The sequence below is a fragment of the Meleagris gallopavo genome, chromosome 19 (assembly GCF_905368555.1).
Source record: "Meleagris gallopavo chromosome 19, MGAL_WU_HG_1.1, whole genome shotgun sequence".
Classification (NCBI taxonomy): Eukaryota; Metazoa; Chordata; class Aves; order Galliformes; family Phasianidae; genus Meleagris; species Meleagris gallopavo.
In genome coordinates this window covers 2,562,065-2,588,913 of record NC_139422.1, presented here as the reverse complement: position 1 = coordinate 2,588,913, position 26,849 = coordinate 2,562,065, and the positions used below count along the sequence as shown (strand labels likewise).

The following is a 26,849-nucleotide window of genomic DNA, read 5'->3' as shown; positions in this document are numbered from 1 at the left end:
TAGTTTTGCAGTGTGACCTATCCTACAGCTGCAGTGTAGAGAAAAGGGGATTGTTACTGCTGTGCTGCTGGGCAGAACAGTGAGCAAACTAGCTGAAGATTTGTCTGCAGGCATTAACTACTCCATTAAAGTTTATTCTCTCTCTTTTTTTTTTTTTTTTTTTTAAATTTTTTGCTCTAAATCCTCCTAAGAACATTCATCTGTGCATGTTCTTGCAGTTTCAGCTCATCTGCTTCTAAACTGGATTAAGGTAAGCCTTACATTGGCTATACAGGCAGGAGCAGACAATTGCACATTGCATCGCATGAGCTCTCAGCTGGTCAGATGTACAGCAGCTCTGTGTTAAAATGGCATTAGCATCCCAGATGCTGCTGAGAAACATGTAATAGCTTGGGTTTAGTGCTGTGCTGTCACAGATGTAATTTGCTGGCTTGCTGTCTGCCTGCATGTGTTGCAGGTGGAGGAGATGTACAGTTCAGTTGCTTGTGCCCTTTAAACCATTAGTACAGAACAAGAGAAAGTAACCAATTAGTTTATAGAGCTCTTGTGGACTCTTTGTCCCTCAAGGCTGGAGGCCCCAACTCTTCCTCTGTTCAGAATGGTCAGCATCTCACTTCCAACCTCTCTGCAGCATTCCTCTCTGTGCTCTTCCCATTTAGAAAGGGAAGTAATGGAGAAACCTTCTCTCTCCCTGGTGTGCATACCTCGCCCAGGTGCATGTGTATGTTTGATGATGAACACGATCTCTTTACAGTTGGCTGGGCGGTGCAGACCTATCTGAGCAGCTTTGCTTGATCGTTAAGTTTATCTGAAGGTTCAGATGTTGTTCAGGAGAGCAGTGGTGGTTTTGTGTGTAGTTGTACAACACTGTTGAGCTCTTTACCTTCCTGTAGAAGTTCTAGGCAAAGCCTGGTTTCATGCAGTTTAAAATAGCTTTATGAGGCAAAGACTAAAAATAGTAGGGCTCGATTTAACTCTAAAACAGATCAACTATGCTGAAAAACAGCAAGAAGATAAATGATTCCAAACCTCCTCCTTTTTTCCTTTTTTTTTCCCTTTTTTTTTTTTTTGTCTTTTATAAACTCATAAACTTTATTCTTAGCTTTTTTTTTTTTTCTTGAAATGGGGCTTATATAACTGAAATATTTGTCAGTTTATCTGTTCAGCCTGTCTGGTTCCAGTCGGATGTTTGAGGAGCGGAAGCCCTGATGTTAGAAAAGCTCTACATGTTTGTGAATCTAACAGCTATGCTGAGCAAAAGAACCAAATCTGATAGAAATACAGGCAATTCAGACATTACACAGACATGAAAATTCAGCTGTTATCCCCACAATTGGTTGCAGCCAGCTGTTGAGTGAATACACACACACCGACTGGTCAGTCAGGCTGCACAGGTCTTAAATAGGAGTAGAACACGATATCTTAGGCTTGGTAGGAGTATTGTGGCAGGGGATGGCAAAGGGGAAATTTCAGAGGCAAAGGACACAAATCAATAAGAATTCATTCTGTTCCACTGCTTCCAGAACAACTTGTTTTGTAAGCAGCACAGTTGTGAGCTGGGTGTATATATTTGGGGAGGGTAAGATACAAGGCAGACTCAAGTCCTGGTTCTTATTTGAAATACAGCTTGGTCATACCAAACTGATGGCATAAGAAGGCTTTAATAAAATCATAAATTTCATTTGCTCTCCCTCCAGAGCAGGCAACTCAATGAGCACGTTAATGTTATTTGGAGCCTTCAGTTTATATGGCAATGTTTTATTCCCTTCCTGTCCAAGGAAGGAGATTTGTTTGTATAATTTCACTTCTGCTAGCATGTAAAAATAGGGTGAGAAGAACCAAATGTTCATCTTTAGATGATGACGAGGTGTTCACAGGCACAAGGTGATGGTAAGAGAGCTACTAGCATCAGATGAAAGTGACCTTCACCATGAGACATTATGAAAACCTCTTATTGATGCATTTTTGGCACAGTTATCCTTTGCCAGCAATAATTTCAATTAGATTACAATTAGATATGATGCTCTTGTATCTCTACCCCTCCTTTAACTACATGGTGTATAGTCATATGCTATAGGCATTGACTCAGCAAAACTCTTAAGTTGATGAACTTTGAGTACTTATTTGCCCTCCATGAATTTGAAGTTGAATTACAGTGTGTTGTTTTTCTGAATATGGATGAATTCAGCATACAACATGAATTTGCCTGCAGTCCAAAATGATACGGCAGGATTTGGGGTATCACAGAGGTGCTGTAACTTTCTTTTGGCTTTTGGGAATATCTTTTTCTTGTTCATCTCTGGGTGTACATTTTGTGACTCCTGTTTGTCTTTCCAGTCAGGGTTAAAATCTCTGAGCATTTCTCTAGCAAGCACCTGGTAAAGTCCTCTGTGGTATTAATCAGCCAAGAAAACTTTCATTTGGTATCTTTCATCTGAAGAACATCTTTGAAGCCCATTCCCCTTTCTATTCTAAATACTGCTTTCCTCGTGGTCTTCACACAGAAAGCTCTTTCAATTAGAGAAGAAAATCCTCTGGAATTAATTTTCACCTCCGTGATGTCATTTCCAGTAATCAAATGGGACTTTTAAGTCAGCAGCTTGTGAGCATCAGAGTCTGTTGGTGGACCTAACCCTAGAGCCTTGGCCAAGGTAACGAAGTGTGAGTGAAGGACAACCAACATACTGCAGAACACAGCTGAAATTTTGCAGCTATATCCTCTGAGAGTGAGAGCCCTACTGAATATTTAAGCCTTCCCTCTACAGCTCTTTTATTTAAGAGAGTGATTTTCGCATGTGGATCCCATTCATTTTCAGTGATGACTTTGTGACACCGGTTCTGTGACAGTGCATGTCCTTGGGGGGGGGGGAGGGGGGGTGCAATGTGGCAGTGGCTGTAGAGGAAGGTGCTGGGGTCAGGAAGGCAAGCAGGCTTCGTGCACTCTTACAGATCATTCATTGTAGCTCAGTGAGTTAGAGAAGCACAATAAGCACACAAAGTGCCTTCATTGCCATGCTCTGAGGAAAGCTTTCTTCACTCGTGGAAGACTGAGTGGAAAAGGAAACCCAAGCCTCTGTAACTGCTGTTTCTGGGATGAAATGGGAGGAGATCCAGTTCTAACCGGGCTTTGAAAAATGTTGTCAGAGTGATTGCTCTGACCACTGAGGACTTCTGGGCTTGCAGGGGGCTTCAGTCTTCCATCAGAAGGGTCTGGGCTTCTGCAGAGCATTTAGTTCTGATTTCCGAATATAACTGCAGCATGCAGCATCCTAGCATCATTTAAAAAGTAATAATAGTAATAAAAAGAAAAAGTAACTTTGTTCTAGAGAGAACTAAAGGAAAGAAGCTTTTCCTTTCCCTTAGAAAGTAACTGCTATTCAACCCTTAAAAAGAGCTCTGCAGAGGAGCAGTTCCCAGCTGGTGGGAAGACTCGCTGTGCGGATTCATGTGTTTTGTTACAGAAACAGAACTCTGCTCTGCTAATGATGATCCTCACAGAAGAATCTCCGTGCTGTTTTCAGCCTCAGTGGGGGGAGAGGAAGGCTGCTGAAGACTGGTGTGTAATGTTCTTACACTGTTTTCTCGAGGGTTTGCGATTAAAGATAATTGTGTCATCACAGGATAGCCTGGAGATCCTGTGCAATATAGGAAACCCTGGGCAGATCTCTTGAAATAGTAAGGATAGATAAAAATGACAAACTAATGAGATACAGCCAGCTTGTTACTTAGCATGACTTCACCAAAATCAGCTGTGCTGTATCACTGAAATCTTCCCTGGAACACTCAGACTATTTAACAGAAGCACAACATTCTCAGACTATAGGATGTCATATCCTTTTGAAATACAAATCCAAGCTCAGGCTTTTCTGGAGGGCCTTCCTCATACCATAGACGAGGCATCAAATTGATTATCCTACTTTGAAATTAAGATCTGACCCCTTGGCATCTCCGTGCAAATCAGAGCAGGGCTGGAAGACGTGAAGAACGGATCTGGAGAGTGCAAGCTCAGACAGCAGCACTGCGTGGGCATCCATAGGGTTTGAGAGAATTGCACGTCCATTTCATTTGTCTCTGTGCAGTGCTGTGTATCAAGCTGGCATCAAAGCAATGATTCCCTCATCCTCCGTGAGGTCCGAACGGGTGTAGAGAAGCATCCCCTTACAGCTATGGGGTGTTGCACTGGGCTGAGTGCTTCCTGACTTTGATGCTCTCCATGCAGAGCCCATATTTGTTCATGTTTACACATCTTGGCAGGATGGGAGTCGCTCTGTTTTGTATCCTCTGGGTTTCTTTGCAGTGGTTTTAAACACTACCGCGCGAATAACAAACTCAGCAGGTCTTCCAGCAGCCTGCATCCCACCGGGCAGAGCTCGTGTTTGGCAGCAGGAAGGAGCACAGATTGCTGATGTAAACCTCAGCCCTACAGCCTCGCCAGCGTTGCAGATATGTGGAAAACTCCCATTCTCTCCAAATAGGGATAGGAAAGCGATGGAGATACTGCAGTAGATCATTCAGCTTGTTCCCTCCTCCTTCCTCCCACTTCAATCCACCTTGGCGTGCATTGTAAATCTTTTCACAGCAGCTGGGCATTGAGGAGTCATTCAAAAGCACCTGTTGCTGGGATGTGCTGGAGCTGTGCGTCCAGTCAGTAGAATCCTGCCGACCACAGCGTAAGTGAACGTGTCATTAAATTCCAGGCTTGTGGTTGGGTTTTACGTAGTTGATGCTTTGACACTGAATTTCATTCTATTTTGAGCCTTTTGGGGGTTAACTGCTGAATGTCCTCTGTCAAATTTTGTCTTCAGCTGTGTTGTTTTATTCAGTGCTTGTCTTGCTGCAAGCAGTGCTTTAAACCATCATGTTATGTGCAGAGGGCCCAGAAAGTCAGGCAGTTCTTGCCCTGAAAATTGGAAGAAATAAAGGACTCACAGGATTTCTGGTGAGGAAACTCGGGCACAAAGACTGTTAAATGATTTGTTGCTGTGGCAGGGGTAATTGGGGCATTTATTGCAAGGCTGTCCTTATGCTTCTGAATTTTGATCACATTTAATATCTCTTAAAATGATTTTTTTTTTTTTGAGTTAATAAGGAAAAGCAACAAAGAATCCAAAAGCAAACCTGAAAGGTGTAAAATTTATTATAAACTGAAGTTATAGCATGCTTTCCTCTGAAGGACTTTTCACCTGCTGAATTTATCACTATAGGGAGTAACAAGGAGTTACTGTCATCTGAATGACTTCATAATGCAGGAGGGAAAGCTGGGAGTACAAACAGGCATAAAAATGAATGGCTTATATTGGGGTGAAGCTTTCCTCCCTGCAAACAAGCAGCAAATGGTGCTCAGTTCAGTGCGTTCCAGGACTGGCCTCCTCTTGGTGTTCTTTAGAACTAAGGGTCACGTTTCAAGCTGAAATCCAATGAGCTGAAATTTCATTTATGTTCAGGATAAATGAGGTTAAATGCAGTAAGCCAAAACTGTCATCAAAAGGCAATTTCGTAGATTGATTTGGGCTGGAAGGGAACCTTCTCCTCATTCCAAAGTTTCCTTCAGTCTGTAAATAAACTCTGGGGGAAAAAAACCAACAGAGCCCTGGGTTTAAAAGCCAAATCTAATGCTTGGGGTGCTCTGCACTTCTTAAGGAAAATGTGGGAAACTGTATCTACCAGGGAAGATGAAACAGGTAGTGTGGATGTATGGTACTGTAACAAGGAAACAGGTGGTATTACAAGGGCCTAAAAGTAAACTGTGCAAAACCAGATCTGCAGCTGATGAAAACCAGCTGAACTCTGTGCAAAGTTGAACCCTATTGCTTTATATTTTGTGAGGATCTCTGTGTTTGGCAGCAGAACAGTTTAGGCGCCCCAACACACTTGAGTGTGGATGGGTGGATGGAACAAAATACATTTTCATTCAGTTGCTATAAATATTTATGAACATAGCCATCATTGGTGGGGAATGTGTTGTTGCTCAGCATCAATAAGGCCGAATGAAAAGGGCAAACGTGCCTGAGACTCATGAGGCCAGATCTGGAGCCCATGAAATTTATATAAGCATCTGTTCCTCCTTAGATACCCTTCTGAAACTCCAGACAGGTAGGTAGATATCTGTGCAGGGTTATAGGTGCCTATAACCTGTAGGTGCCTTCAAGCTAGGAACTATTCCTTCATTGGTATTGATGTATTGAATTCCTAGAGGAAGTTCTTTGGTTCTTGAAGGCAGATGCATGGAGCAGTAGTGAGTTTCTTCTGTGCTGGCTCTTCCATCCCTCAGCTTCATTCTTCCCTGTGCTTCTGGTCCCAGTGAGCACGACACTGACAAACCAGATTTCATGACGTTGGCTGCCCAGAGGGTCGTAGTCAGTTGAGTGTGTAAATGCCTATAAGTTCAGGGTCTGACAGTTACTGTGCATCATTAGGAAAAATAATTCTTTAACTTATTGGAAGGTTGGGAAAGGCAAGGGTTTTTTGGTGCATATTTTGCCTCTTCTCCCCTCTTCTCCCTTCTCTTCTTTTTGGGAAGCTGAAGCAGGTTTTTTTTTTTTTTTTTTTTTTTTTAACCAAAGATATCCATTCCAAACAAAAGTCTCCCTTCATCTCTGATACCAAAGTGATGAAGAATTTGGTTTGGCTGAAGCATCCTCCTGCGTGCGGAGTGATCTGGCTTGTGGCTACATCACAGATTCTGCATGTGACATCATCTATATTATTTGGTCCTTGTTTGTGTCTTATCTGTAACCACACAAAATATAGTCTGGTTTTCAGGAAGAGGATATTGGAAAAGAAAAGAATTGCACTAAAGCACAGTTGATTTTTTTTCAGGTTCAACTTTCAAATGTAGCCTGATCTTTTTTCAAAATTTATATTGTGGTTTTCTGCACCACAAAGAACAAGATCTGTATCATGGAATACTCACACTTTCTCCTTTATGGGACTATCCAGACAAGTATTTCCATCCTGCCCTGTACTGTTCTAATATGCTGATTACTTTACAGAAGAGAGGAAGTGCCACAGTATTCATAAGTAGATAAAGGTCCAGTCAAACATCTTTCTTCACTTTTAGTGCTAGCCTGACACTTTAGGGACCCGTTTTGTAGGCGTGAATCCATTTGTCAGACTTCTGGCTAACACCTCCACACAGCCAGATGTGCTCAGCTCGTTGGCTTACTGTGCTGTGGCTTCCGACCTTAATCCCTGCAGCATCACTTGGGAAAGAATGCCTTCCCCCTTCACCTTTTGCCCAGTCATCTCCTCGCTTCCAGCCTGCCTTGCGGCACCCTTCTCAAACAGCATGTGATTCCTGGAAGTCTCTGGTCATTCGTTATGATGGTTGAGATGATGTTCTTGGCCGGATCCTGGCTTTGGAATTCCGTGGTAAACATTCTCACAAAACGCTTACTGTCTGTCACAATAATTTGCTAATCTGTTTATGGCTGGGATTCTTACAAAATGAAATCAGTCCCCCGCGTTGCCTTTTCATCCAGATGTCTCCAAGAAACAGAATTGGTGCCTTTGATGACATCACTTTTCTTGGTGCTGTTTAACTCAACATTGAGCAATAAGCATTCGGGATTTTTCCTACTTTGGAGCTCTCAAGGTATAAGAACAACTCAAAGGGTTCTTCCATCCCTATTGCTATTGAAGGCAAACCTGAATGGAAGATTATTCAATATATCTGCTGCAAAGTCTGTTGTGTGTATTGGCAGATGATGTGAATGGGAGCCAAAGCAATGTTTGTACGTACATTTGAAACTTCAGTGTTGTGTCATTAGAGAAAGTACAATGTGCTATTTCTGTTATTCTGTGTTACAAGTTGAGGAAAATACTGCACCTACAGAACATATGGATATCATTTATGCCATAACTCTGGGGCTCTTTAGCTGCTGTGAAAGGCTGCACTGAACTTGCAAAGAATCCACCTGTCCTTTCCATCCTCATTCATTGCCAGCTGAAACATTTAGATGTCATACCCAGGGACATGGTTTAGTGGGAGATATTGGTGACAGGTGGGTGGTTGGACTGGATTATCTTGGAGGTCTTTTCCAACCTTGGTGATTCCATGATTCTCTATGCTTAGATAGCAAAACAAAGACCTAATTGTATTCTTAGTAAGTATAACTTCCAGGGAAGTTCAGATTGGGGGCATGAATGCTAAGGACTATGAAATACAAGACAAAGTTTAGGTAACTGCAGTCTCCAGTAGGCTCTGAAAGCTAAACTCAGTTCCTCCTATTGCATTGTATTACAAAGGTGGAAGCAATGTTTCAGGTCACACCTAACTTAGCTCTGGAAGCAAACAATCAATATCTGAAGTTAAGAAGGATTTCATGTTGATGGAGAATGCAGAGCTGCTTTCTTCAGCATGTATAGTAAGTGACTTTGGATAAAGCACACTTATCAAGGAAGTACTGAAGTCTTCACAAAAGATTTGTGTATCGAAAGGTGTTGTGGGAAAGACCCAAGCAGCCTCACGTGGGAGATCAAAACATGTGAATGATGTTTCTGAACTGGAAGGTGGGAACCGAAGGGATGCAGAAGGATACACTGCACTCCTCTAGTGGAACTTACACAGGAGGAAGCAGCTTGAAAGCTTCAGTCCAAAAAATATCAGAGGCTTTAAAACCTACCTAGAAGGGGTAAGGCACCAATTCTAAAAAGAGAAGGACAGTTGGACAAAAACAGCCCCTTTGCACAGACTGCAGTTTATCTGTGCTGGAAGTATGCATGAGTTAAGCTGCCGCATGTTTTTTAACAGAGATACTCAAGAGATACTCTTGCAGCTATTTCTAAAAGCTGCATGCGATGCAGGGGTAGTTGATGGAGCAGGAGGAAAGATATTTACGAGCAGTTGGAGGCATCCTGAGTTCAGGCTAAGCTGTATGGACTGTCAGTGCCCAGCTGGGGAGCAGAAGGTGCTGGGGACCGGCTCCTCTACTGCCATTTCTGCTGTGGGTATGAGAAATGAAAGGATTTTAGAGGAAAGACTGTTCTGATTTCCAAGGCTGCTTTCCCTCTTTAGCATTGCCTTTTTGACTGTAGGTCTCTACACCTGGTAAAGATGTGTTATATCATGATATGATATGGTCATTTGGGACTGGAAAGTCATAGGAAGAGCCAAGTGTCCTTCTGAGGTGGTGGTCAGTGTATGTGGTCTCTGATTTGTGTGGCAAAGCTTGTATCATTTCCCAACCTTAATAACTGCTTGCCTGGAGAATGGAAATTCTTCTGTTTGCCCAGTTGTTATAACTGACCTTAGAGGTGGGTTTGTGATCAGGAACTTCCACTGATTAACTTATGGAAATATTAAAAAAAGTTATTTTTATAAACTTTCGTATGCTGCTTTACTTTAGCAGGGAGAGGAAACCATTCAGATTATGCCCTACAGGTCTCAGAGCTCTTCCGAGGTCTCATGCTGTGCTCAGCCTCATTTCCAAGCCGAATTTCTATGAGGGCTTTTGGTGAAAGCTTTGTACAAGTGTCCATGTTTTTGATGTTTTGCCCAAGTAGACCTATTAACCTGTGAAGGAATTGGAGATTTGCAGTCCCTGTGTCACGAGGCTCCCTGAACCACCCTTTCAGTGACCACACTATTCACTTTCTCAAGGAAAAAAATTCTATTGATGTATTTTGTCTCTCCTAGTGTTTCCTGATAACATATAGTATGCTGCATTTAGGCATTTCTGGTGTTACATTCAGCCACTTTTAGAAGCTTTCTTCTTCCAGATGGAATATAGTCTATTACAGTTGGCTTTTTACAGCACGTTGAAACATTCACCACTTCCCCTCCTCCAGTCTTTCATTCTGTCATTTAGGAGGTGAGTTCACTTGCATCAGCTAAAGTTTGGAGTAATGTCATTTGTTTCTAAGAAGCTATTTTGGATTTACACCCTTTAGGATAAGGATTTGCTCTTGAGTGCTATCCTTCCTCTCAGCCTCTTTCTCCACAGTTAAACCACTCCAGTGTTTTTGAAGGCTTGCACGTTCACATCCCACGTTAAATCCACAGTAGCCTGGAGGTCAGGCAGTCCCATGGCACTGTGAATATATCAGCTCTCTGAAATAGAGTTGCCTTTCATCAGATTCTTCTCTAGCGGGGTGAAAGATTTAATTTAATGGTTAAAAAAACAGAATAAGAAATGTGATACATGAGCAACTCCATCAGACTGTGCAGGAAAATGAGAGTTGGCAGGTGGAAACAGCAGCCCAGCCTTTCCATAACTTCCCTCTGAAAAGGCTGATTATGGAACAAGCAACTCTGCTTAATGCTCCCCAGTGAGCCCTGTCTGTCAGCATCCAGAATCCACTTGTGTCTGGGTGAACACTGTTGTAATTATCTCCTTGTTTTTCAAACACTGTTATTTAGAAGACGAGTCTCCTCTTCAGAGCACATCTCATACATTCTCTCTTAAGTGAATGCATTGCACCTAGGTAAGCATCAGGGTTAGAAACAAAAGGGCAAGGGGAGGAGCAAGTCTCTCAGTGAAAAATATGTAGGTGTGACCTTGGTCTGCTTTTAGCAGAGAAAAAACTTGCAAAGTGTCTGCAGTCTGTTGTTCCCTTCAGCGTAGATCTTATACCAACAGTGTGCTTTGCAGTCAGCTTCTGGAAAGAGCATGGGCTAAGTGAAAAAACTAAGAACATTTTGTATGTTCTTTGTCCTTGTCACTGAACTGCTTGCTCTCATCTCCCAGTAGCTGTTAAAAAGGTATTTTCCTATTTTACTGAGGATTAACTGCTTCATCTTTACCACTGTTGGAACAGGTGCTGGTGCTAAGGATCACTTCCCAAATCATCTTTAAAAACTTCCCCAAGTGTTGATTAGCCTAAAGATGTAAATTGCTTTCTATTCTCTGCATTTTTTCTTTTTTTTTTTCTGGATCTATGACCTCCCAAATCTCTGAAACAGGCTCTGCTGTCTGAAGCAGCCACTGAAAGGAGTAAAATCCATTGTTCTTTCCTTCCTGAATTGTAACGTGTCTTTACATATATTCAGTTCACAACAGAGGGCCCCACAGAATAAAAGCAGAGTATTTCTCCCCATTTTTATTGCTGTCATTGTCTGGTTGCCTGAGCATACCTAGTAGTACTCATGAGCTTCTTAATGAACTTCACTCAGTGTATGTCTGTGACACCTCCATCACAGAGGCTGTAAGCTTGCTTATACCAGCCCACGCTCTTGTCTGGTTACCAGTGCCTGTCAAGCCACTGGTGTGTGAGTGTTGACATGGATTATGTTGCATTTAAGTTATTAGCACAGAGGCTTTGCTCCAGGAGGAGAATCAGTACTCACTCTGCAACTCTATCTTGAGAACCTGAGGTCTGGGAGCGTGGGTGGGGAGATGGCATAAATAGGGAAGGTGTGTTCTTGTTCCATGAAGCCTCTGTGCTACCTGAGCCAAAGGGAGAGCAATCTTAGAAGGGTCTCTGCCACATCTTGGCAATCTCTTGGTGTGGCTGAGCATCCTCTACCTACAGAGAGCATTTTATTTTATTGTGGCTGCTCACAGAGCAGCGAGATGCCCCAGCTCACTTCTGCAGCTACGTCATGGGATACTCTGAATGCAAAGGAAGTTATTTGGCAGCTGGTTTCAGCAGACAATACCGTTGTTACTGCCAAATGCTTTCTTTCTGGCTTGCCTTGGGGTGGGCAGGGGGGGAGCAGCCACAGCTAATTGGAAACAGGTATTTGTCTGCAGGTAGTGCTGCCAGACAGAAGCCCTTCTGCATCTCACAGAGTCCACGCAAGCTGCAGTCTATGAACAAGCCCCATGGGGAAAGAGATGAATTTTTCACACCTGTTTCTCCAAATTTAATAATAATAAAAAATTCCATGCAAGCTGAAGGAAGGCAACATTCCAGTAAAATTTTGCTTTTACTGACTGAAATTTCCCGTAAGATGGGCCTCTGGCTATAGAATGGAAAATCTGTCCTCACTCACTTCCCCCCCAGTGCTGGGCGGACACATGGAGTCTGGTTGCTTTCTTTATTCTTGCCAGGGCTGCTGCAGTAGCTCTGTGCTTGTTAGTCCCGGGTGCTGTGAAGTCAGAGCCACGAGTCTGCCAGTCACAGGAGGCAGAGAGGCTTTGGTGGTTTGTTCCAGGGGACGTTCCTAAACCCTGTGTCACTTCATTACACAGCAAATTGAGAACAGACACCGGTAACGCAGACAGAAGGGAAGGAGGGGGAAGGAAAAAAAAAAAAAAAAAAAAAAAAAAAAAAAAAAAAAGGAAAGGAAAGGAAAAAGGGGAGTCATGATGCCATCAGAGAAATATGTGTAAAGTCCAGAAGTGCTTCTGCACTTTGGCCAAAGGCCAAGTGGAAATCCAAGATGCTTGATGTATTGAACTCTGGGTTTCCCACCACACTTCTTTTCAATCAGTTACCAACAGGTAGTGAGACACAGAAACTTCTCAGTGTGGCTATTAATGTGTTGAGGTGGTGGAAAACTACAGAGGGAGGATGTGGGCTGAATGCAGCTATAATGGACTGGAATTCATGACACGGAGTAAGTTGTTGGCTTTGTAAAATGGAATCACTTCCTAACTGTAACGAGCAATCTTGGACATGATCATTTTGGGATACCAAAGCACTGGCTGCTACATGAGTACTTGTAATCCTCATTGCATAATAGTGTCTGTAAAAAGCTTTTAAAAGGAAATAAAATATTTGGAATTTGATAGCTGCATAGGTCCTGCATCCATCTTCTCTCTGTTCTGCAGGCATCAATTTTATAAGTCAACCTTGTGGGAGTCGCTGCCTTTGCCAGAATAAATGTGGTTGAAACTAATAACATTAGGAAAACACTCTCATAATATAAATATTTGCCCTTAAACTTATTTTAGATGAGAGAAACCTGAATGTACTCTAGCAAAATCAGGGCTGTTCTGGAGATAACAGATGAAAACAGATCTACAGCAGGAACTCTTTTCTTGGTTAGATCTTCACCTTAGTTGTGTTCTTCTGTGTGTTCCTTATCATAGACAGCAACTGCCATTCATTTGGCATAACCAAATAATTGAATTTACCCCCGTATGCAGCAACAAGACTTTTCTGCTCTGTCTTGATTGTTCTGAATACATGGGTATTATTAAATGATTGGAACTGCCAGTGCAGGAAAAGAAATGTCTATTCTTTTGTGAATTAGACTTGTGTATTGAATCAACTTTGTTTTGGAAGAATATTTGCACAATAGTGTCCTACAGTTCTTCACTCGAAAAGCATCTGGATGAAAGAACTGTTCTCAGAATAAAAACAGTGATTCCTATTGTTGCTCTGCCATATAAATGGGTTGCAAGTAATTTTATTTCAATATGGAATGATGTAGGTTATTCTGTTGTAGAAGTTACGTCTTTGCTAGCTCTGAAAGAGCAATGATCTTAAATCTGACCATAAACTGGTAAACTGGACACTAATAACATTCAGGGCTCAATTGCAAGCTTGCAATTTTTTGTTGAGTTTGGGTCTTCGATGTTCCTGACAGTCACTCCATCTTTCCTTTTTGGTTCAAATTAAAGCTAAAACCTGGATTTCTAAAGATATAGAAGCTACGTAAGAACTGAGCTAACCCATTTGAAGAAGTCTGGGATTACAGCTGTCTTTAATGAAATTTGAGTTAACTACAGAAAACGTAAGTAAGCTAAATCCCATCTGCTTTGAGGTTTCCCTTTGGTCCCAGAAGCAGCCAACTGCAGGATATGAGCAGAGGTGTATGGGGTCCTACCGGAAACGCTGGGGGAAAGGCAAGGCAAGAAGGGGCCTCCCTCTGCTCCTTGGGTCTGTGTTTGTGATGTGACCTCACCACTCCCTGCCCCACGTAGAGACACAGTGCAGCGTGTTGTGAAATGCAAGGAGAGAGCAGAAGGAGCTTGTCTTCCCCCTCGACACCACACAGGTGGGATCTGAGCTGGCATCACTTCCTTTTCCCATCACTTCTCTTTGTTCATAGATCACAGGGAAAATGGGCAGTGCCTATCCTACCTATCAGACCCCTTCTACCCCCAGGATTTTGCTCTTGAATCTGTATTTCAACATCCAGAGGTCTTCTTTGGAAGTGAGCACGTTAGCTCTTGCTCACGTATCAAGGATTTGGTTGCTCTGTACAAAAGCTTTGCAGTTTGAACAGCTCTGTTGTTTGGCTCACATTCCTACTCCTTCAGTGAACCTTTCACCTCTTCAGCTGCCTGCAAAGACTGAGAGTTACAAAGCAAATGATGGGTTCTGCATCAATCAGATTCTTGACTTCATAATGATCTGCTGCTCAGACTCAAAAGCAAGACAGAGAGGTTAAGTGTCCCTATTTGCTAATTTGTAACCGTAATTAATCATTTTTGAACAATTTTAGGATATGCTTTGAATACCAGAAACATAAGTGCCTACAAGCAGGACAGTAATTTGTCTATATGCTTGCTTACCTTACAGGAATGGCAGCAATGATGCAGGTGTTTATAAAAGGGATTAAACTGCAGCTTTTTTCTTAATTTCAAAAGGGTGTGTGATTGAAGGTCCTTCTGCACTATTTTCCTTTGCATTTGGGTTTTGCTTTTAGCGTTAAGACAGCTGTGATGACAGTTTTCTGCTTTAAAGGCTGAGCATGGTTACCTTGAAAGCCAGTGAGTTTTGTTGCTCCTGTAATTTTCTCCTCAGGAAGCTCTGTATTCATTGTCAAGCTAGTTTTACTAAACTGTGTTGGTTTTGGTATAGTTTGTTGTGCCCTAGGGAAAGTCTGTGTGACATTTAAGGTCCCATCTCATTCTTTTTCTTTGTAAGTGCTTTGATATTTATTATTATTATTTTTTTTTTTTTTAAGAAATGAGCAGTTGGGATTCAGTATTTCTCTTAAACTCGTGAAATCATTTTTCCAATGTTTTTTAGGTATAGTACACCATGGCTTATGCTGATCAGAATTAAGTCTAAGGGGGGGTAGTAAGAGAGGGGGACAGACTCTTTAGTGGAGTCTGTTGTGATGGGACAGTGGGACCTGGTTTCAGACTAAAAGGGGAGATTTTGGTTGGATACAGTAAGGGTAAGCATACTCACATCTGTGCTCTGTAACTGACTGCCCTTCAGGCTTTTATTGACATTAGGAATCTCATCACTTGAGGACATGTACTGATAGCAGCTATCGTTACATCTGAACATTTTTTAGCTAGAATGGATAAGCACTACAGATTTTGCTTTGTTGTTGTTGTTGCTTAAGCTTCAGCATGAAAATGGTTCCTGCAGAATACTTAGGGGTGTGTTTAACGTCATTACCTGTAATTTTGGCATCAATAAGCTTGAACACATAATTATAGTGAAGGGTATTTACGTTTATTGTGATGGATAGAAGCACACAGTCAAGTTTTTCTAATGAGCTCAAGCAGTTAGAAATGCAAATTGGCATGACGAGGTATAAAACCCTTCCTAGCAAGCAGATGAGGTGTTTTCCCTGTGCCACCTTTGGCTTTACTGCTTACAAGTAATGCTGACATGCTGATAAAATCTTTATGCTATCTCAAATAGTAACCTTTGTTTTCTTTCTTTCTTTCAATGTGTCCTCAGCACATTGGGATATTCTTCTCTCTATTCCTACCTTGATACATAGCAAAAACCTTATTTTGCCTCACAAACTTCTAATAAAATCTACTGTAAGTTTAATTTATGCCAAAGATACTTTTGAAGATTAGAAGTTACTTTGCCACAGAGCCTGGCACCATAAATTTGGATGGAAAATACTTAAACACTGGGATAGTTTTTCTTCTCAATTTACTCCTTATTTCTTGCAGTGAAGCTTTGATTCTAATTGACTGATTTTTTCATAGAGCTGTCTAGATTTTATTTATAAATATTTTGGATACCACTAACAGTAAACTCTTCTGTAGTGTACATTATGAGTGTGTTGCTGCCTACCTTGCAAAAAACATCTGTTTCATAGACCAGAGAAAGAGGTGTGAGGACATGACCAAGGTCGTCTTTCAGAGCATGGCAGTATGTTTTCTAACTGGCAGGATATTTAATATCTTATTGGGCATTATGGAGCCAAACTTTACTAGAGCTCTCAGTACCGATAATCAGTCGCCAACCTGCACCCTCAGATTCTGTGTTCATCTGCTTAGGTCAGAGTTCCCTTGGAGTAGGGAGAAACTTTTGCATTTTCTAATATCAAAACAATGCCATTCAGCATGGGCTGCAATTATCAGAATCAATCCAGCCTCAAAGAAATGTCACTGTCAACATTGTTGAATTAAATGTAGTCATACTGCTATTTACACTGGGAAAGGATGGTCTATGAATAACTATATAAAATAATATTCTCATTTAAACATATATGCACTGAACAAATAGTCAAGAGTTTGCAATGTTTTTGAAAACCTGTATTATATCTGAGAGTTAGGAAGGAGGATATTAGTATACAGGCAACATGAATTGTTGTGAATATCAGATATTTAAAGCAAGAATTTAGCTATTCAGGTGCTATCTGAAAAAGAAGTTAAGCTTGTGTATTAGCAATGAGTGATGCCAAACAGCAAATGTAGAGGATCAACCCTGTGATATGACATCTCTCTTTAAAACTGCTCTTATCTTTCTCTTAACATTGCATGAGATAAACTGTAGTTGGTGAGTTCTGTTTCTCAGGCTGCCCTTTCTGAATCTGGTGTGGCTGTCTCTGCTGTGCTCTTGTGCTCTGCTGTTGAGCCTGGTGCTGCTCTAACATCATTTTTCTGCAAGAAATTTGCTACCTTCCAGCTACAGGCACTGATTACTTCTCCTGGCTCCTGAACTTGTCCAAATCGAGAATGTTTCCTTGCCCCAAGCCATGATCATCTGGCCATTTGTTTCGTAAGTTATATTCCAGTGGCTCAGTGCATTCCCATCTGCACACTATTGAAATCAGCTTTGCTACGTGCGTGGCAAGATGCATCTCAGGATGTGCTCATCTCTGTGCCTTCAGGGCAGCTTTCACACTGTCTGATATGCTGAAACAAAATAAATTATTCCTGAGACTGGGTGGATCAATCCAAGTTTTCAAACTGAACTAAATCTAATTACCTGTGTTACAACAACGTTGTCCCAAGGTACGTAGTGTGAAATCCACTATTTGCCAGAATATTTAGTTGGGATCTCTTTCGTACTTTCATGCTGTCCTTGATTTCACGCTGTGTCCAGCTGTTCCTAGGTTTGTCTGTTACAATTATCCTTACTGTGTGAATTGCATCTCCAGGGTGAGCTCATGTGTAAAAGACAATAAACTCAGCTGCATATACAAAATTTAATGCTCATTTACTTTCTCCTTCTTATTAAAATAGAAATCAACTGATATTGACAGTTATCTAGTGAAAGAAAACAGCACGGGGCAAATGATTCAGTTGTAATCCTTCATGTTTGACATCACAACCTAAAGCTATCTTTCTGATTAAAATACGTTTTCCCTCTTCTTTCATGTTATCATTTGCTTCTGACTCAATGTATCACTCAGTATTTTCCACAGAGTGTATTTAAAGGTGGGTGAGCCAGAAAAGATAAAACCAGGACAGGCCTGGACTCCTACCTGACTCTCATTCATCGCATCAGGGCACGTTGTTTGAAGTCAGGTAAGTGGGTGGAGAAAGATAGGAGAAAAATTTGGTTTATATTTTGATTCAATAGCTGTTGGCAGAAGACCTGGTGTTAGCAAACACTACAACAACAAATCCCACGGATTGCTTCCCGTAGTTTCCTCACAAGCTTTCTGCCTTGCTTAGGCTTGTGGATGTGGACAGAGAAATAAAGTGTTTCTCAAATAGATCTGAAAGGACTTCTGAAGTAAGAGACAGCAAATGGTGCACTGTATGGGAACTGCTTCTCAGTCCCCATCAGATTTTATTGGGAAAATCTCACATTGGGCTTTTACCCTTGAGTACAAATTTTAATTGAATTTCTTAGGACTTATAACTGGGGGACAACAAGTGGGCTGGCACCACGATCACAGTGAGAATATTCTGGGGAGAATAATAGACAAACACTGAGTATTTATTGGGGCCTGCATATGGTAACCTTATTGCCTTTGAAATCAATGGAAATGTCCAGAACAAGTTCTGCTTTTAAGAGATGTAGTGGTAAGAAGTCCCTCAGAGGTGTTCCAGAGCCGTGGAGATGTGGCACTGCAGGACATGGTCAGTGGGCATGGTGAGATGGGTTGGGGTTGGACGTGTTGATCATAGAAATCTTAATGATTCTAAGTCAGCAGAGAGAATCCAACGCCTTTACTGGGGAGCAGTCAGCAGTTCTGACACTCTTTCCAGTAGGATCTCATTTCTGCTCTTATGGCATGACTGCTATGAAACACAGCATGCCAGAAAATTAAAGCAAAAATTGAAAATGAGTGCTCATAAATGGCTGATAGAGATGCATCCCTGATTGTACTGAAGCATTTGATCTCAGTATTTCTTGAATACTTCTGTAATTGCTTGGAGAAATGGGATCTGTTTGTTGTAAAAATCATTTGTAAAAACGCCACCAAGTTTTGCAGCATCTGTTTAGAAATGACTGCAAGTTGTGCTGTGCATTGAAGAAGGGATTGAGCTCAGTGTTATTGTTACACATCAGAAAATAAACACAGGGATCACTGATAAATAGGAAATCCCCAGCAAAGAAAATCTGACTCGTGTTACCAAAAGAACTCTGTTTTCTGTGATGATAATAATAATAATAATAATGATTCTAAAATGGCAATTCAGAATTTCAAGGCCAGGAATTCCCCATCCTTTCCTGAAGATGGAGGATGGGCCAAGTTCCCCTGATAGTGCTGTGCCTGTGAAGCAGGAAAAGGAAAAAATCCTAAAAGTGATGTGAGTCCATGGAGGCTGAGGAAAGCCAGCTGGGAGGAGACATACTCAGAAAGAGGGAATGCTCAGAAGGGCCCAGACAGTCCCTCTTAATTCTTGTGAGCATCCTTGTTGCTGAGTAGGACCCCACTGCTTTCTTACTGGGCAGTCCCACAGCCTCCTGAGATAGGTGGATAATGTTTAAAGGGGTTTAGATCAGTCCTGCTTCTGAAATGGTGAAGCAATTTCATCCCTTCTCCTAGAACACAGGCAAGACAGAGCTTAACTCTGTATTTTGCCCTGCAGCTCCTCTCCCTCTAACTATCCCCCCACCCCAAAAGAAAAAAAAAAGTAGTGCCAGATAGAAGGGAGTTGAGTGCTGATGATAATTCTTTAACTGTGATCACAACTCTTTGCCCTGAGGCTGAGATTTGGGGGCAACCAGGAGATACTCTGAACAGCACAGTGCATTACCCACAGCTCCGGGATGACTAAGGGACTCGTGGAGTGCTTGGAGGATCTTTCCAACACCCAACTGCATAGTCTCCCTTTAAAAAAAGGGAAGCTCTCCCGTGTGCTTCTGTAGGCTTTTCTCTCTTTTTAAGAGAATCAGCCCAGGATGCTGCTCAGCCCTGCTGTCCCCCCAGTTGAGATAGAGCAGAAGCTGGGATGCAGAGATCACAAGCCTGGAAAGACCGATGTGTGCCAGATCGGCAGCTTGTGTTGAGCTGTTCTGCTCATCCCCACAGAGCGGTGCCAGCCTCACTTGCTGCCCATCAGCCCCAGCACACTCGGAGGGACTTTCTGGAATGGAAACCCTGTGCTTGTGATCCCCCTGATTTCAGTTTGCTACTCTTTTGCAGTGTTAAAACAATGGGGATAGGGGTTTGAAATTCCTGATAATGCGCTCTGCTGATGCTGTAAGGAAAATATTCCTCTTTCTGAGTCATTTGCCCTGAGCTGACTTTTTTTTTGTTGTTTGTTTGAATGGTTCAGGGGTTTCCTTCTTTAGCCATAAACTGCATGCAAATTCTTTGTGTGTGTGTGTGTGTGTGTATGACAGTGTGTGTCTGTAAGAGCATGTGTTTCTTCAGAAGCTAAGCCAAAGAGAGAGGCTGTTCCTTTAAAGCAAAACTGAAAAAAAAAAAAAAAAAAAAAAATGCCTCCAGGCATCCTATTACAGTGGAGTGAGCCAAGGATCAGGATTTGCAGCTCAGCTATATAAACCCAGCAGAATCTGGCTGATCCGACCAGTGTGCCCCTCTGTCAAACGCTCCTTTCGCACACGCGCACCAAATGAGACGGCACAACTTCTCTGAGTTTTGACAGGACGGCGAGGAAGTCGGGAGCTGATAGCTGGCTGCAATACCTCTGCTTGGTGGAGGCTGCTCGCAGCGGGATCTGATCTGTCAGCCCACACGGTAAGCCTGCTTCCTTCCTCAATTCAAAATCAGGAGCTCTTTTCCCACCCAAGTCTGCGATAGCGTTCCATTGCGACCGTGGCAGCTGTGACTTTGTTCAGTTGGAGCAGGCACGGGTTTTAGGGAGTGTTTCTTCTTTCGTTCGTCTGTGCTCCCTGATGGCATAGCAACGTAGGAAAGTTTCATTGGCATTGAGCTGATCCGATGAATGAATGGAAGATGGGTTGGTTGAGTGCTGGTAGTTGACAGGTTGGGCAGAAAGTTGGGTTTGGAGTTTTATCTTGGCTCACCAAGGTAAACGTGTCTATCATTCTCACACTGTGCACCAGACAAAATCCACTTGTGATTCTCAGACCTCACAGGTGACTCTTCCTATGCTCTGCTGTACCACCTGGGAAAGGCCCCTTTTTTGTTTGCTGTCTGCACGCCTATTTGCCTTTCTCACCTTCCTCCCTGCTTCCTCTTGGCTCCAGTTTCTTTTAAAGCCCACCACTGTCTGAGTCTGCACTGGGGAGCCAAAAACAAAAAAGAGAGTTCAGCCTGTAGCTTGTTTCCAAGTGCTGACATGGGTGGGTTCTGGGCAGCAGAAGGGTGAAATTTTCCATCATTGTGGAAAAATGAAGACACTTGCTTTACGGTGTGCCTCGGCAGCTACTTGCTGCCTTGTGCACTGAGCTTTTCTGCATGACTGTGTCTGCAATTAGGCTCAATTTGGCATAAAATAGAGAGGCTGACCAGGAGAAAGTCATTGCAGCTAGCTCCATCTGAGACTTAAGGACACTTACTCAAAACTTTGTGTTCAATCACCTTTGCAGAGTTTCCTCTAACTCATTTGCTCTCTGGCTATTTGGGGGAGTTTTTGGCAATTGCTCTAAGCTGTATCATGTCACACACTGAACATGGTGTGTTCAGATGGTTGTGATGTGTTCCATCGCACACTGGAGACATGAAGTTAAAAAGCAGAGTAAGGTGTTTATCAAATTGTCCTTTATGTAAAAGAACAGAAATCAGTGAGTTGTGTGCTCTTGTTTAGACAGGACAAAAACCTTCCCATCGGGCTGGTGTGTGTGTTTTTTACCTAGTTCTTTTAAGAATTAAACAAAAAAGAAGTTAAATAATGGGAATTCATTTTACATGCTTCATGGATGATGTTACAATGTCTTTGGTTTGTTATTGTGGTGAGGCTCTGCGTTGCCTTTTAGAGCTGTGAAGCCTTACAGGTGCCGCAGGCAGTGAATGAGATGGGCAGCGGGGGGGTGCAGTCATGCATTGAATTCTAGGAAGAGTGGCAGAAAAGGGTTAAGGGCCCTCTTTTTTTTTTTTTTACTCCCTCACTGCTAATGGAAGCTTAGGAGCAAATGAAACGTTTAGCCAAAGTAAGGGGCACAGCCTGCCTGCAGCCTTCCCTGGCATTGAGTTTTGAATGCACTTGAAGTGACCCAGTGAGTTCCAGTGAGTCTCCGTTGCTGCCTCTGCTCTGTGCTGGGGAAAGGATGCGTGCATGAACTGAGCAGGGGATGGGCAGCTGAAGGGGCAGAGCAAAGAGAGATGTTGTGCAGGGCAACAACACGTGTTGTGCTTGCCTCCCCATCACCGACCCCATTGCATCTCCATCCTCAGCAAATTGCTATTCATTTGCCCCCTTTGCTTTTTGCTTATTGCTTTTATCCTCCGGTTTCTTGCAGCCCAGGGAAAACTCTTTCTGAGTTCCAGTCCTTAATCTTGTAGCTACCATTAATGTTTTCAAGGCTATAGAAGAGCCCTGTGATCTGCTGAAAAGCAGGCAACCTGCAGATCAGAGTTTCCTTTGGAGGGGAAGCTGATACGCTGCCACAGAAGTCTCATCCAGGTGCATTGTGGAATTAGATACATGATAAGAGAAAACAAGCCAGATCCAGTCCTCCCAGTGGAATAATGGGGCTTAATGATACTGGATCTTAACTGAAGCGTCCCTAAACTCACACTAAAAAGCGCTCCACAGAGCTACAAGTAACTGTTAGCTGGAGGTTTCTGTTAATAGAAATCAAACCATTGTGCTGCCAGAGCAGTATTTCTGTAGGTGTTCAATGTTCAGGTGGGGATAGCATATTTTTAATATTACTGCTTTTTTTGTAAGAATATCTATAAAAAGCCAAAGACTATTCACAAGTGAAGATGTTCTGACTTGCTGTAAAGAGGCTGTCAAAGTGTTTTCTTGGGTATTGTTTCCCTTTTTGATAAGATGATGAGATGAGGTGGGAAGGTGTGTGCTTCTTGAGAGCTTTTCATCCTTCCATTCCCAAGAGCAAAGCAGAGCAGCAAATGTGCATCTGAAGCAGTGAGGTCGCTTTGGAGCCAAAGCTCCAATCCTTTCATCATTCAGTCTGTTCCTTTAGCTTTATAGGATGTGTTAAGGGGTTTGAGTGGTGCTGAGCAGCAGTGCAGTGTACTGGATTGCACGATGTCGTTGGTGTAAATGGATGTCTCACATTGGCAGATCTGTAAGGCAGTAGCAGTGTTCGTTCTGTAGGCTGTTTCCATTAGTGAACCCAGTCATCTGCCTGGGTTAGACGTGGATTTGCAATATAGTAGAGCAGAGGGTGGTTTCTACTTCATTATTAAGCACACATTTGCCTGTCCTAATCCTGTGGCGTACAGTGAAACAGCAGAAATTCAGAGTAGCAAAAATTACTCTGGTTTGAAGTCAGTGATAATATATTCAACCTTGGCGACATTCCATCACAGCACTGCTCAGCTCAGGGGCCACTGACTGTTTTGAGGTCTGGCATCTTGAAAAGCTCTGATCTTAGAAAGGTATAATTTATATCACTAGAAAGTCAGAAACCTCAGCTTCTCAATAGCAAAAAAGTTTATTTTGAACTGTGACAGATTGGGATACTGGGCTTTAAAACTATGCTCTGATTTACCACCCATGCACTTTTTCAGATTTAGTTTCTGGTATGAATTTAGTGCAACCTTCTCAAGGGCTGATCACTGTCATCAAAACCAATGGCTATAAACCACAGGTGTCTGCAGTGGCTACAAACCACCAGGTGGTAGCTATTCCTTGTAGTCCTAAGTGAGTAGCCAATGTAATGTCCTTGTTAGCAAAGTAGGAAACTAAAGAGGATAACCTCCACAGGTCATCATCATCCAAATGCAGAAATATGCAATAGCAGTGTAAGGAATTGTAGGACAAGTAGCTTTCAGTTCTGGGCAGAAAATACCAAAACTGGAACTTCAGCTGGAAATTGAAGGATGTGTACAGCTCAGTTTTGAGTTTACAGTACGTGGTTTAATTGGTTAAACTGCTTGGTGTCAAAGTGGATTTGCTGTTTGTGGCTTGTTGGTTTTGTGATTGTTGGACTGGATGATCTTGTAGGTCTTTTCCAACCTTGGTGTTTCTGTGATTCTGTGTAGAAATTGATGGTGATGCTATTACTGCTACAGCACATTAGTTTGTCATGGTATTACAGAGAGTGAGTTGACATTGTAAGTGATGCTCTCTACCACAAAGAATTACCATTAGCAGTCCAAAAATTCTTTGTGTTGTGAAGAGAAAAGAAGGAGGAAACAGGTGAGTTCTCTGAGGAATGGGAATACTGGGAAGAAGATCAAATGGACAACCCTGGGACACAGAGTTGAGCTGTCTCTATTTCCACTGACCTCTGGGTTTTATTCAGGTGTGAAATGTCCCCCGGCTCAGTGCTCACTGTCTGTTTGTGCTTTTGACCCTCTGTCCAATCTGTTAAATGCCTTCCACATGTGGGAAAAGTTAAAAACTGGGCATTCTTCCAGAACCGTATGAAATCTTTCAGTGTATGACGTAACTGAAGTGGGCAGACTGGGGAAGGGGAGGCAGAAAGGAGTTCTGCCTGATGCGATGTCTTTTGGTTCAGCAGACAGTATTTGGGCACTGAAAGATGGAATGTGATAGGGATCTTTCTGCTGCAAGTACAAATTCTGAAGTACTTATTATCTCTTTTTAACATTCACAAATAGGAGCAAGCTCATTACACATTGCTGGAATGATGTACGAGGGCTGCTCCGAAAGTAATGCCTCCTATTTAATTGCGTTGGCTCACAATGTCTGAGGCAGATGTTGGTAGGATGGCAGCAGAGGCTGAACTTTACCCACCAATATTCTGTTAAATTTTGTTGCCATGTGACAGATGGCAGCAGATGAGACCAAACAGTGGATGTGAGTACAGTGAGGGGTGCATTTCAGCAGTGGCATGAAAGATGAGCCATATTCTGGATAGCCATGAACAGCTCTCACACCACAAAATGAAGAGCATCTCAATCAGCTCATTTGCACAAATCTGATAATCATGGTCACCACGTGAAAAAATAGTGTTATGTAGCTGAGAATTTGCTCTATCGAATAGTGTTATTGTGCTCTTTGTATCTGTTGTAGTTTCCATGGAAAAAATAGGAGGCATTACTTTCAGAGTGACATATGCACATGCAGTTATAACTAGACATGGCCTTAATGTATTTTACTGAATTAATGTGAGCATCCTTTCTCTTTTCTCCTACATACTGCATATCCTGTTGCTGACAAAACAGGAAAAGAACCCTTATAGCTTCAGTCACTCTATCTGAACTTTGTCATCTGAACTTAAAGAATACCAGTTAATATCTGGGCTGACATTATATCCCACGAAACACTCATCAAAAACAAATGTGAGATTTTGAAGCCCAGTTTATGGAGTCAAAAAGAATAATCTTCCATTTCTGTTTTTGTTTCGCTTCTGCATGAGTCAGTCCCCAAAGATAAATTCATCCTGAGTTGATCCTGTTGTAAGCAATTTCTCCAAATTCACATCCTTAATTGTCTTGCCACTGCAGATTCAATTAAACTAAGGTGGGATGTTGCCAAGAACTTCCAACTAGAGAGTCCCTGTGTACAAATAGCCTGTGGCATTTTGTATTCTTTGGGGAGCGGAGAACAACGTTGCCAAGTTTGCATTCAGTCATCCATCACATATTAGCCTACTGGAGGTCCATTCTTCCCTAGCAATAGGGGAGCTCTGCTTCCTACTTAGAAAGATTACTCACTCAGAAAGCTCTTTCCCTGTAACCAGAACTGCACAGGGAAGAGAAAGGAAGCTTTCTTCAATTCATATAAGCGCTCAGTTTCCAAACCCTTGACAAAAATGATATTGTTTCATGCTTAGAAAATATATTCTTTTTAGTAATTGAGTAGAAAGTACAGGGTGGTGGAACAGAATCTTTTTAATACGTTTCAAAAACAATTACTTGAATCATAGATGTGACAAAGGTCTATTGTAGTAGTCTGCCTCTTCCCCATGCTGGGCTGCAGCATGGGCTATATGTGTACAGATATTGGCCAAGATTTTCAAAGGAGTCTGAAATTGGGCGCCTGGGGAAATTCCACTGCAATGGGTTTGTTGCAACTAAGTACTTGAGCATTTGTCTGTACTTTATCCCAGGGAGCACCAGAACATCAAAACCCTGTGTCTGCAGTGGGCAATCTCTTTGGTTCAATGGAAAGCCTTTATTTGGATGGGGCAGTTGTGCATGGCTGTGCCAGACTTAGTGGTTATCTTCTTTCTGGCATGATCTCATTTTGTCAGAAGTCAGTTTGTCAGGCTTTCTAAAGGGGTTTAGTGTCCACTTTGCACCAGTTCTTTGTTTTGACTGGTTCCTTTGGAGAACCAGCTTCTTCTGGATACACTGAATCCTCCTAAATGGTTTCTCTGTGCTGTGTGACAAAGGTTTATGCCAGGAAAGATATAAAGGTACCCTGTGATGTATAGGCAATCCATTCCACTTAGTGAACACAGTGTAACACATATTTTTCTTTTACTTGTGGCTTGTACTTCCCTTCTGCATTGCTTGTACTGCAGTAATTCAAGGCTGACTCAGAATGAATGCTGCGCACTGTGGGCTACAAGTGAAATGAGAACAGGATGCATATTAAGGGAAAGGTCTCAGATCGTTTTTCTTATTGAAGTATTTTGGCAATGTAAATAGTTTCCAGGAAAAAATGCTGGCATTTCCCATGGTGAGCGCTCCTTATGAATGTCCTATCTATTTTTCCAGATTGGTGGCCAAGTGAAGTGTTTATAGGAGGATATACCATCCACAAGCCAGGGAATTTATGTTTCCACTGCCAAATGTTAATTAGCATATAGGTTTGCACACTTCACAGGTTAGCAAGGCAATCACAGTGATCCAGCACCACAAGCGCTGCAACTCCAGGTTTGATGGAAAGAATGATGGGCCTAGAGAGAGAGCCATTCTCAGATAAATTAGACACTATTGGTACTTTTCTTGTCCTTCTCAGGCTATTGTTTCATATGCTGTTTATTTGCCTCACTAGTACACTGGGATTTGAGAGGGTCACTGGCAGAAGGTAGGAAATACGGCCGTCTACCAGCCAGTATGTGTGCCTGTCCCTGCCTTCCCCATCTGTGGACATGGAGCCTAGCCCAGTGTCTATGTCCTCCCACCTGTGTTCTCATAGTCCTATGCTTCTGCTATGGTAATGCCATGATAGTGCCTTGGAAGGTTATTTTGGATGAGGAGTTTCATTTGCTTTGACTTCATAGAATCATAGAATCACCAAAGTTGGAAAGGACTTCCAAGATCATCTGGTCAAACTGTCCACCTACGACCAATATTTCACCACTAAACCACATCC

General features: G+C 42.3%; 1 protein-coding gene across 8 annotated transcripts in view; it reads left to right on the top strand.

Moving 5' to 3' along the window:
- Positions 1 to 26,849, top strand: part of TNC (tenascin C) — a 90,014-nt gene that overhangs the window by 2,860 nt on the left and 60,305 nt on the right. For 4 of the 8 annotated variants that reach the window (XM_019621397.3, XM_019621398.3, XM_019621396.3 and 1 more), the window contains exon 1: positions 19,997 to 20,200. The exons of 1 other annotated variant lie outside the window; for it this stretch is intronic. The gene's annotated coding sequence lies outside the window, so the exon portion shown is untranslated. Of the gene's footprint in view, positions 1 to 19,996; positions 20,201 to 26,849 lie in introns of those variants that run through there. 3 more of the 8 variants (XM_019621401.3, XM_019621400.3, XM_019621399.3) reach the window with 2 other exon arrangements.